This window comes from Ixodes scapularis, unplaced genomic scaffold, assembly GCF_016920785.2.
Source record: "Ixodes scapularis isolate PalLabHiFi unplaced genomic scaffold, ASM1692078v2 PGA_scaffold9__187_contigs__length_104089568, whole genome shotgun sequence".
NCBI lineage: Eukaryota > Metazoa > Arthropoda > Arachnida > Ixodida > Ixodidae > Ixodes > Ixodes scapularis.
The window spans coordinates 10367887-10380354 of NW_024609884.1; the positions used below are offsets into that span (position 1 = coordinate 10367887).

The 12468-nt window shown below is 45.2% G+C and overlaps 1 protein-coding gene and 1 long non-coding RNA gene across 2 annotated transcripts in view; one reads left to right on the forward strand and one right to left on the reverse strand.

Annotated features, from left to right (window-relative positions):
- Positions 1–12468, forward strand: part of LOC8031931 (Wilms tumor protein 1-interacting protein) — a 111932-nt gene that overhangs the window by 29429 nt on the left and 70035 nt on the right. The gene's annotated exons all lie outside the window — the stretch shown is intronic.
- Positions 7535–10201, reverse strand: LOC120847443. The gene is made up of 3 exons (XR_005717377.2): positions 10021–10201; positions 8095–8177; positions 7535–7624 (listed from the first exon to the last, which is right to left on the reverse strand). It is a non-coding gene; the product is annotated as an uncharacterized LOC120847443 (long non-coding RNA).

Below are 12468 nucleotides of genomic sequence, written 5' to 3' on the forward strand. Positions count from 1 at the left end.
TCGCCGGCTGTTCTCGCGTCGTCGTCGGGAGGCGACGGCGCGCCAGCTGCGCCCATGCCAGGTGAACGGGGGCCTCGCACGCACCCATCGATCCCGCACGGCCGAAAGAAGTTCAATGCCACGACCTGCGCGCGCGTTCGCGGCGGGCGTAGCATTGGACTTGTTTCCACGGCGGCGGGGCCCGTGCGCTGCGCCAGTTGGCGTTGATCGCCCCTCTGGCTTTCGGACGACCGCCCGGTCGTGCGACGCACGCCTCTCCGCCGGGTCCTTTGTGTTGTTGTCGTGCCTTTCCCCTTCCCTTTTGTTCCGGCGGCCTTCCGGCTCGAGTTGTGCTGCGCGAAGCCCTTCCTCCCTCGGCGTCCACTTCGTCTCGGTAGTCACGAGCTTTCTCCTGCCTGGGCTTGCTTTGTTTCTCGGCCTGCTTGTTTTGCGCCCCCCCCCCCCCCCCCCCAACCTTGATAAGGCTGACGACGAGCTTGCACAGGCCTTTCAAGACGAGCCATCACGCGCCTCTCTTAAACGTAAAAAAAAAAAAAAAAAAAAAAAAAAAAGTCCGTGCGAGAAAGATACGTATCGATTTCTTTTAAACGCTGGCATTTAAAGTGAAATTCCGCCGTCGTAGAGACAACTGATAGGGTGATATAGGGTGCGTTTTGTGTCGTCCAGTCTTCCAAATGTCGCAAGGTAGTCGCGCAATCCCTCGTTGCTTATCTATCTTGTAACTGTAGAAGGCGACCAACGGGGTCGTTAATACATTCTTGGTCGACTCTCGCGCTCTTTCTCGTTTTTTCTTCTTTTCTTTGTGCTCTTTCGACAGAGAAATTGACAACCTTTAATTTTGCGTTTAGTGGAAGAAAACAAAAATGGTCGGAAGGTTATGGTCATCGATGCCGACAGTACAGTCATGCCTCATGAATATGGACCCTGTTAATATGGACACCCCGCTGTATATACACCATTTTCGGGGAGTAACGGGGTAAAAACACGCATGTGTTTGCCGTCGTTACGGACAACCCGCATTATGGACGATTTTTTTTCTTATTTTTTTCTTTTTTTTTTTTTTTGGGGGGGGGGGGGGGGGGCGGACGGATGTGTCCATATTCACTTGACAACTGTACCATGCTCTGAACTGGTCACACGAGGATCACTTGTAGCTGATTTAAAGGGGCTCATTTCTTGGGGGCACGGAGGGGTTATCAGTTCATACCGTATACAATTAATACAACCAAACAAGGTAAAAAAAAATACGAATGGTTTTTACGAGCGTACGACCACCTACCTCCTCGCAGGAATAGAGTTTCGACTCTCGAACGGGTTCGGGTTAACCGACGACGAAAACCAGCACGATCGCTTAAAAGCCCGTTGGCTGAAATCACTGGCATTCGCCGCGCCGGGCCGACATTCGATGAGACGTCGTCGCTGAAATGATAGGGACTCGATTTGGAGAGCGTGAACTTTTCCTATAGCTGGCATTTTGCGAGCGCAGTGGGCTGCTCGGTGCTATGGCTTGGGTTGCAGTTTTGCTCGCCAAGCGATACAGTTCCCCCCCTCCCGGGGCCGCTGACGCTGCTGGGACGGCGGCGGCGGCGGCAGGCAGCGATGCTTCCGTACTGGCTGCCGATTCTGGGGTCAGCCACCCCGGCCCGAAGGGGTCCCCAGTGCGCCTGCGTGCGCTTGGCCGGAGAAGTATGACGGCAGAAGCGCGGCCCGTCGTCTCTGCTGGGGGCCTCGCTAGACGGAGCGCACACTAAAAGTTTTTACACCCTTAAGGGTGTACATCAGTTTGTCCCAGGGCTAACACCCTTAGGGTGTTCAGGCAAACACCCTTTATAATGGGTGCTCGCCAAACACCCCTGGTAGAGGGTGCTTGCCGTAAAATGGGCGCCCCCTGGGGTGGCCCAGTGGATGCTGGGCCACCCCAGCCAATCCAGTGCCGGGAGAGTATCATGCAACGTTTTGGTTATGTGGAGTTCAAGCTCACATGACACTCTGCCGATGCTGGATTGGCCGGTAGCGTCTGCCGCACTCGGACGAAAGCTGAAATGAAGCATAGGCCCTAGTAAAAATTTTATAGGCATGTGTCCAATACACATATCAGAAATTCTAAATTGTACGAAAATCATATAAAGTATTGGATATTCTTATCATGATTCTCAGCTTATCATGTTTACTAAACACATTTACTTTTTTTCACCTGGGGGGGTATTGCCAAATCACATACAAGGCACATGATAAAGGAAGAACGAGTCACATTGAACGCAACTCACTTCATGAAGTAATACAAAAGAGCTACTTGCAAGCCACATCATAAGCCTGAGGGCAACTGGTAGTGCTTCCGGTGCCGCCCTTTCTCGAACTTCAAGTGAGCAAGCAGTGGCCCCAAGCATCGTACTGCACGGCTAAACCATAGTTATAAACATAATGGGCTTTTACAAATGAAGCATGTGGAGCTTTCCTGTTTGGAGATCAAGTACCAAGTTTTGTCTCAGAGGATTGCAGGAAACACGCTTCACTCATCTCCTTAAGCATATCTATTTACTAATTGGAAGCATGGCGGTCTAGCCCTTGACTGAACCTCAGACGACGGTCTTATGGAATCACCTTCCAGCATCTGTGGCATCCATATCCGATTCCATCGCTTCTAAACGATGCCTTAACAGTGTTAACTTTTAGCATTTCATTATTATGTATTTTTTTCATTCTTAAGATTGTCGTTTGTTTGCTTTTGATTGTTGTTTGTTTGCTTTTGATGTCTCCTTGTAACACACTCCCCTCTGCAATGTCCTCAGGCCCTGAGTAGGGTGACCATATTCCTCAAGGTAGAAAACGAGACATCCCAGCGGTAAAGGGGGGGGGGGGGGGGGGGGGGGGGTACTAAAGTTTGAGAAAAAATGTAATTAAATTCTACATGCGTGCTATTCCTACATGATTCTACATCCGTGCTATATCCAGTAACTAAAAAAAAAATATTTCTACCGTCCTCGCGAAAGAAAAAGTGTTTGTGGGCAAGAACAGTCCTAAATTTTACTCTCTGGGTAAATATTGTAAAGTACCTACGGTTAGTTTTGTAAAATATACTTGCAACGAATAGGCATAGTTGCAGTTTGCTTCTACTCGCTTGGTGCCAATTTTGAAACTATGTACTTCTGCGAAAACGGGACATGATTCTATATTGGGATAAAAAGACGGGACGGCAGAAATGGACCTGAAAAACGGGACTGTCCCGGCCAAAACGGGACGTCTGGTCACCCTAGCCCTGAGGGTCTGAAGATGAAGATGCTCAGGAGCATCTTCAACTTCCTTCATCAGTAAACAGAAGTCCGCCATTAGTGTAGCACATATGGCGTTTTCAGATGATGATGATAGTGATCAAAGTGGCCAGACTGAATTCCGGAAAGGGTCTATTGTAGTTTTAAAGGTGGCCATTAATAAAAGCCAACCCAATTGACACGGTTCCCGAAAAAGCAACAGGCTTTGAGATATTCATCTGTTAATTTTTCCTTTTTTTGCTTAACCCTTTAAGCGCCAGCCAGTTTTCGAAAAAATGTACCCAAAATTCAAATTTTTTTTATAGCACACTTTGATAGAAGAATTCTTCCTTATTTCAAGCATGTAAGACATGGGTATAAAAGCTTAACAACTGAAAACCAAAATTGATCCAATCTTAGGCCATGTGCCCTTACAAAAAATTTTAATGAATTTCATTTGACAGTTTATGGAGTCTACTCATTACATCTTTTCGAGTCTCAATAGAAATGCAAACGAGTTTTGTAACGAGTCCGTAAGGAGTTTACGAAAACTATTGGCCACCGCGTTCCAATTGATGTTTCGACAAAGCTACCGCATAAAGTTTCCAATGTATTTCATATGAATATAATTTGAAAGTCTATTGACACCGTTTCGAGTCTGTGTTGAAAAACAATTGATTTTTTGTAACGAGTCCCTAAGGAGTTTACGAAAACTATTGGCCACCGCGTTTCAATTACGGTTTTGCCGTGCCACCTCATAAGAATTTCTAATAGATCTCATTTGAAAGTCTAGATACACTGCTTTGAGTCTCTGTTGAAAATCAAATGTTTTTTTCTACCACGTTGTACTTGAGGTTTTGACGTGCCATCTCGTTAGGTATATTCCGACGAGTCCGAATATACCAAATGAGATGGCCCATCAAAACCTGAATTGCAACGCAGTAGAAATTAACATTTGATTTTCAACAGAGACTCAAAGCAGTGTATCTAGACTTTCAAATGAAATGTATTAGAAATTATACTCCTAGCGTGGGTTTCTAGATAGACGGCTCTAAGGGGAAAGACGGCAATAGGTTGCATAACATGTGGTCCGGATCTAACGGTTGTTTTGAGGGAAGGGGAAAGTGAGTGCAAGTGTCACTTTTATGTATGCCTATATACGCATGCAGTGTTCGAAAAATGCCTGCATAAAACCGTGTGAAGGAGTAATAACTGGTTTATTAAAAATGCAAAATTCGAGTATACGGTACACTGCTTTCGTGTCCATGGGGGACCTTGTACTGCCATTGTGTCCATGGGAGACCTTGTACTGCCTTCATGTCCATGGGAGACCTTGTACTGGTAACCTATAAAGAAAAAAGATGCACAGTTACACGTTGATCTGCTTATCTAAACTTCAATGTCCGCGCAAGGCATCCTGTTCACAGCGCAGCACTACCTCAGCGCTGAATCAGTATTACAAACCGGGACATCAGTCCTTTAGGAAAGGAGGACCCTCAGAACACACGATACAAGCCATGGAAGTAGCAGTGACTCGTTGCCTTAACAGGACTGAGTTAGCGCTGCACTGTATGTGTGAACCAGCCCTAAATGCAGGTCACAATCACAATTCCTACATTTTTGCTCACCCAGGCACTTAATTTACACACTACCTTGATAGTTTAATGAGTGGCACTAATAACATTGTCAGGGGCACCATAATGCAAAAGTATATTTTGCCCCCGAGTCTGCGAGAATCAATCGCTCACTGTTTTTGCTGCTGCATTGCACTCTTTTATTTCGGCTTTTGAAAAGGTCTACCAAAGATAAGCGAGCAGATGTTATCGCTTATGAAGTTTACCAAATTTGAACATAGAGAAGCTAAGACTTATAGGCATCTCGCAGAATTAACATGGCAATTTGGGCCAACTGATCCATGATCGTAGACAAGCGCCGCAAAAAACACGTGGACAATAAGTGGTGGTAAACACTGGCGCCAGTGTTTTATGTCTACTTGTTGTCCCTGTGTATTTTTATTTAATTTTTTTGTTTGTTTACTATCTTGAACAAGTATTTTTAATCACACTGGACAGGAAGGAAACGGTAATAGGGTTCTATGCGGATCATAAAGCCATGCTCCGAATGGGTGAGTATCAACTGCAGGTTTCACAACAGTGGCGGATCCAGGGGGGGGGGGACCCCCCTCCCTCCCCCCCCTTCTCGGAGGCAATTGGACATGAGTGGACCCCCCTGAGTGGAACCCCTTGAACAAGAAAGAATGGGAGAATAGTATCGTTAAAAATTTTCCGCCACCCCAAAACAAACAAAGGTCTGGATCCGCCACACTAAGTTTCAATTATTGGGAGGATCGATACATCAGAGGCCGAGTTTAAAAAGCAAACTTACGATACCCGAGAAGAAATCCGTATTAACAAAACAAAATTTGTCGCACCTTTTGAGTGACTTACAACTAAATATTACGACATTATCCAAAATGTCTCACAAACTTTTTAGGGCAAACATGGCCGCACATCACTTGGCTATTTCGCCGCGACCAGCAATGAATATAGAAGCGTGGGCAAGAGGCATGTGTTTTGCGCACTGTTCAGATGCATCCCTACTTGAAGCAGTATAAGGGCAACGCTAAACTACACACGGAGGATTCAGCCGACGAGTCTGCCGAGCTGTCCATCCAGCCCGTTAGAGCTAACCAGGTGCAGGACTGCGATCAACGGCGAGATGCGCCAATGAATCAACGAAAGCAAATGTCACACAAATCTTCAGTGCACGCAAAAGGATCCTTCACCTATGAATGGCGTGAACCTGATTTGGTGATCATTAGCGCCCCCTTGTACTTCAGTAGTGATTTTCAAAGTGGTGAGCGGCTGTACGACCCTACCACACGAAAAGGCACATTCCTGACTGGATGTGCCTTTTTAATGCCAAAGCATTATATGTCCATGGAGCGAAAAATCCGAGTTGTACCAAACGTTAACGGAGGATTAAAGAAAAAATAAAATGTACTTTCACGGCTGAGATTTGAACCCGGTGCTGCTGTGTGAGAGCCGGGCATGCTAGCTGCTGTGCTATCTCAGCTGCTTCGGAATGCGACATTACTCTCCCCTCAAAAAGAAGCTTGTCCCATTACAGCAAAAGATGGCATGTCTTTACCCGTTTTTTGTCCCTGTTTATCTGAGGCTGTTTTTTCATCATGTTTGACGGCATCGGCGTTGATGTGCCCGAAAGATGGTCATAAAAATATGTCCTCGGTTCGATGACATCACACTTCACGTGACGACATGACGTACCATGATGTGTGACGCCGTATTATGTAACGTAATACAAATATTAGAGGGGCACTTAGTTATACATACGTGGATGGAATGCGAAAGCATTGCCATTCCTAACAATAGAGGAAAAAAAAAGGAAGTGTCGTTAGGAATGGCAATGCTTTCGCATTCAATCCACAAAGGGGTACCTAAGTGCCCCTGTAATATTTTGAGTGGAGTAGAGCTCAAATAAACGCCGTACGGTGCAGTATATCCATGATTAAGTTGCTGCTAGTCGTGAGGCTTAATGTTTTGCACCAACAATACCATAGTTTTTCCTCGGTTGCGACGAAGTGCCACTGCGCTACGAACTTGCTAGAAATTTCTGCATATGCGACCACTTTCTCCTGGAAACCTATGGTGACCTGCCACTCACTTTTGGCCAAAGAACAGTGAAAATACCAGATGTGAAAACAGCCATAACAAGCATTAAAGAAATCAAGATGGGGGTCATAGCATTAGCTTCCCAACGTGGCGAGACTAGCACAGGATTTCTGTTACTCGCCGTTTAAGACAGGAGTCGACTTTTTCCGGTCTGATCTTGAAAACAAAGTTTGGTTCCGTTAATTTTGTAGCAGAAAGCCCGTGCTTTCCCGTTTGTGGGGTCATTTTCTCGGTTCAAAATATGATGCAGAGTCCTTCCCATAAAAATGCATGGGTGCCTGCTAGGACTCTTCGAAATGGTTAAATTAACTGAGGTCATTATACTCTGTTGCCACTCTAGAATAGCAGAAGGCCTTCCCACAAAGCCCTTCACTCTTTTTAATAAGCAAACACTAGAGAGGAGGAGAGCCGAGAGGACACCACCAATCATGGCGAGCAAAGGGAATTGTGGGAGGGGCTTGTGCTATTCTATAGTTGCAACGGATTATAACAAAAGTTTACAGTACTATGAAAACAAAAAGACCAAGTATGCACAGAAATTCGCAGGAAGTGTAGCAGGGATAGAATAGAAAAAACTGCAGCTGCAATATTTACCCTTTAAATTTCCCTCGACAGCACAGCAGAGATGACATGCTGGTCGTCAGTGCCTGGAGGGCCACCCCTTGTACTGGGAGCACATGTAGTCTGAAACGAACAACAAACAAAAAATTAAATGCATGAACAATCCGCACATGCTGTTATTTCGCTTCATTGGCCGCTTCAGAGAAAGCAAGCATGCACACCGTTGTCCAACCATGTCAACTGCTAGCCGAAACTTTCTGCCACCAGGATTAAGATATTGCTTGCGCTATAAAAAAAAAACATTTACACACTACCCAGCTGGCGCGCTGAAAGTTCAAACATTGAAGAAACTACAACATAAAACTTCAATGCAAGAGCTACACCTCGTGGACAATACACAAAAGTATGTTCAGTGTAAACCTTGGTGCACTGCAAGGCTGATTTACCTCAGCCAGTTTGGAACATCTGCAGTTCCATTCTTTTCAAGATATTATGCCTGAAAATTTGTGACAAATGAACTGGGTTAAAATTTTTTAATCGACACCCGGCCCAAATATTTAGGAAGTATACTAGTGGGTTAATTTCTAACTTACCATAATTATTTTCGGCATCCTGAAGGCGTCACTTCAGGGTCTTTTCATAGTGGATTTACCTCGCCCACACAGGTGCAACCACACTGAAATGTTTGCAAAGTTTCAGGCAGGGTAATTAAACGTCTGCAGTTTCTCTCGAACACCGCTGTCACAAATTTTGTCTTTTTTGTCATTTTGGGCTGTTTATAGGTGGTTTGGGGGCAGGGTCAATTACAATCCTCGCACATGTTTACCTGAGCGTCAAAGGCTTGAGCTCGGATGAGACTATACTCCTTTTCATACTTAAGGTGCAACGCTGTCAAAGCTACTGGCGCGAGCGTGGGGCTTGGTCTTGTTGATCATTTGCACGCCTTCTCGCACAAACAAAACCGTAGATGAAGCCACGCACTCGCGCCAGTAGCTTTGACAGCGTTGCACGCTAAGTATGAAAAAGTATAATGCCGGCCGAGCTTCAAACCATTGGGAAGAGGAAGACAAGCGTTTCGGGTTGACCAACCACGAACCTGTGACAACCGCATAGGTCATTCAACAGACGTTTCATACCGCTTAAACACTGTGTCGAACTGCATCTTGAAGTCAGTCCCAATTCCAACGGTGTATGAACAGGGGCATTAATTTCGTGGCATGCCTTGAAATGAATCTAAGTGACGCAAGCTGGGAACACACTGCTGCTGCTTCATTTGGGAATAACTGCGGCCCTCGGCTTGATCACATCACAATTGCAAAATGAAAGAGAAAAAAAAGAGGAAAAAGGAACAACTGCTTTATCAAAAGTTCTAACCGACAAATATAAACCCAGTTCAATTCTAGAAAGCCAGGGGACCGAAGTTTGTCCTAACAGTACAATTTAGTCCACTTCCATAACTTCAAAACAAAAGATGGATATCCTCTTCAACCATTTTGACTGAAAAGGAATATTGTCTCTGCATGAACCGAATTCCAAGGAAGTCTGACTTCGGAAATATAATGAAGTATTGTCAATGTAGTCAATTTATAGTTGAAAGACATCAGTACACTGCTAGACCAATAAGACATTTCCTAAAGCAACGGACCGAAAGTAGCATTAGGAATTCAATACGTGCTCTGTTGACATGAGCTACACTTTCTCGGACCATACACAGAATGAGTGGCAACTTTTCATTACGCTACACATAGATACAAACATTAGGACAGATAAAGCAAACCCAACTAGTTAAAAAAAGAAAAAAAAAAAACATTCTAGCTTAACGAGAAAATAGGGAGTTTTAGAATATCGGGCGCTACTTTACCGCGCGTTACGGACGGCAAAATAGCGAGGATTGCGGCGAAGAATTTTAGAATAGCGTTTCTCTGAAGGGGACCCCCCCAAACGCAAGCATCTCGCGCTTAAAACGCCACCAATATGTCGCGGCAGCTTTTATTTGAAAGTTAGAACGGTTTATCTTGAAAATTAAACAAGCTTTTTGTCCAGAGTAACATTTTTGTAGTTTTTTTACACTCAATGCCGCATGTTTTGTTTTTGTCGCTGCCAAGCTGCTCTGTTGTACTTACGAAGCCCAGACGATCCACCACCCAGGCATGCTTACATGTCTGCCGCGATCGTAAGTACACGCGCCTCGATAGCTTTGAGATGTGAATCCAGCGATTTGTGACGTTTTCAATACGCGTCGACCATACCGACCGCGGTCGCCGAGCGCGACTCACGCAGTTCCCGAGCGGGCGACGGCGTCGAAGACGCAATCAACGGAGATGTCGTGGGCGCCGCCTTTTGCGGTACGCCGCCTTTTAAGGTAACCACGCTATTATCGAAAAATAATGGGCCCCAAAGCTAGAGTCCGAAGCTTGTTTTGGGTCTGCGCATGCACAGCAGCCACGAGATTATTCTAAAACTCCATAATGTTCACTTCTCGTTCAACGCGTACAATGCAAACAAAGAAGTACACTTACCAACTGCGTTGAGTTGCTCGTTCTGTTGCGTCGTCGGCCTTCCGCGCTCTTCTTGAACATAATCATCACAAGAGAAAACTTCACAGATAGATAAACTTGATTAAATTAGCACATTTCCATTTCTAAAGGCATTTCCATACCGCGAAACGGAAAAACAACCTAACGGTCGCAAAAATGGCGAAACCAGCCGAATGCAGCTCCGGAGTTCCCGGGTGGGCCGATAGGGGCGCCGCGTCGCTGGCTTCTCTCTCGTACGTCCATCCAAAGAGCAGATTCGTAGGTCTACCCAGCCGACTCCGACCAAACTGTTATGCTCATATTCGCCGCTATGATTTTCAGCGCAGGCGACGTGTATATGATCTTCGCTACCGAAAGCGAAGCACTCTGGGCTCTTCCGACCAATCAGTAAGAGCGAAGGGAAACGACCGTTTTTGTCTTTTTTGTTTTGTTTGCGCTCGCTCGTCACTCCAAGCTTTCAAACCGTTCCGCGCGTGCTAAAATCGAAAGTGCGGATTTTACGGCAAGTAAGGTGCGACGCTGCTGCGCGCTTATAATAATTAGAGATGTACGTCTCTAATTTGACAGAGATTCTGCCGAGTGTTTTGCGTGCCTCATGACGGCGTGTTACGGAGTCTACAGCGCGGCGAAGTAACTCGGAGTGCTCATTCTTTCCAACAGACGACAGGTGAACCTCTATATCAATTTTTTTTTTGTCAGCGTTCGAAACTCGATTTTTCCATCAGAGCATCGAAATGGATTGCGTATGCAAATCGCCAGGACTTTGGAAGCCTGCCCGGCTTGCCGACGAGCAAGCTGCGCCAGCGTTGTTTGTGCAGCGAGCGCTTCGGCGCTACCATGTTTGCAAGTTGTAGGAAGATTCGTTTGTGGAAAAACGCGTGCCCCACCGTTCTTGTTACGAATCCGTTGCTGCAAGGACTTGCTCCTCTGGGTGAGTTGCTGTCAGAGCAATCTTCAGTTAATTTGACAGCTTTGTGTTTATATGTTAGGATAGAGTACCGATAAAGCACCTACAGTCAGAGATGTCCCTCCAAAACAGTAGTTGTTTTCTTTCTTTCTTAATTGCATTGCCTATTAGCGAGTTTGTTTATGGTTTATCGTTTATGCTTATGCAGCTCACCTGCAAGCCTTTTCCTTTATTTCGGGGTTGATTTGTTTGTTTGGGTATTCAGAAGTTTAGTTTGTGGGAGTTGTTTATAGAGCCATTTAGATAATTCGATGATAAGTGCTTTTCTCTTAGTTTGTACGTTGAAGTAATTAATTTCGTTTTACATATTTGACAACTTTACTGTGTTTAGTGCCTACTACAGTTCTTGGTTCCCCTTTGAGGGCGGTGGACTGCCAACGGAGTTTGTAGATACGGGTTTGAAATACCGCAACTCATTTGAATGGGCTTCAATAAAAAAATACATTTCAATGAACGTGCTGTTTCTGTTTGATTGCACTGGTATTATCACGTGAAGCGCAGTTGTTGTGAAGTGTATCGCGCGCGGCTCGTCTGCTAGACCGGTGCCGTGCTGGCCGCTCACAGCGGCCGGCGCGGCACCAGTTTAGCAAACAAACCAGAAAAAAAAAAAAAAAGAAACCGGGGGAGGGGGGGGGGGGGGAGAGGAGGAGGAAGGCGCACGGCGGACGCCAACGGCAGTGGTGGCGCCATCTGGTAGTCTTTCGAGTCCAATTTTAATCTCCGACCAGACGTATGTTCGCCTTCCTGCCACTAGCGCCTCGTGGCGCTAGTTTTTCCTTACCATGGTGGAGGCTACAGCTGCACTCGGCTGGCGAAACCATGCCGGAAAAAAAAAAAAATACAAAGAACTGGTGTCGCTACCGATGGGGCGTCGAAGACGCGATCCTTAAAATATGAAACCGAAACCAGTAAAAGTTGCAATACTGAAACCGAAACTGACCAAATCGCGATAGAGGGGCGCCGTAAATAGATCTGTTCACATGATGCATCTAAAGTAAAGTCAAATGTCTCCTTTTTTCTCCTGGTTCTCCAGATTTTGTGTGATCTACACCAGGATACTGCATTAGCCCATATTTTAGGAAGTCTTATGTCTCGCTCGGACTGGTTTTTTATGGGTTCTGCTTCTTTATGTGTGTGAGTTCTTGTGCATGTCGTCATATTTTCAAATCAATATTTTTCATAGGTTGACATGGTAATGTGACAGGTTCTGGCAGCATGTCATGAATATTTGTCAAACATATTATATTTTGATTTCATGTTATGTTGTCAGAAGTAAACTGGAGACTGATTTTCTTACTGCTACACTTCGATCAATAAATATTTGTAAAAAATGATAGCATTCAGAATTTCTCCCTGGTTTCCAATTTTTTGTGGATGGAGTAATTTTTAAGAAAATTGAATATGAACTCGTATAAAATTTTGTGAACACAAAAAATTGCACGCAGGAGAGGCACTTTATTATC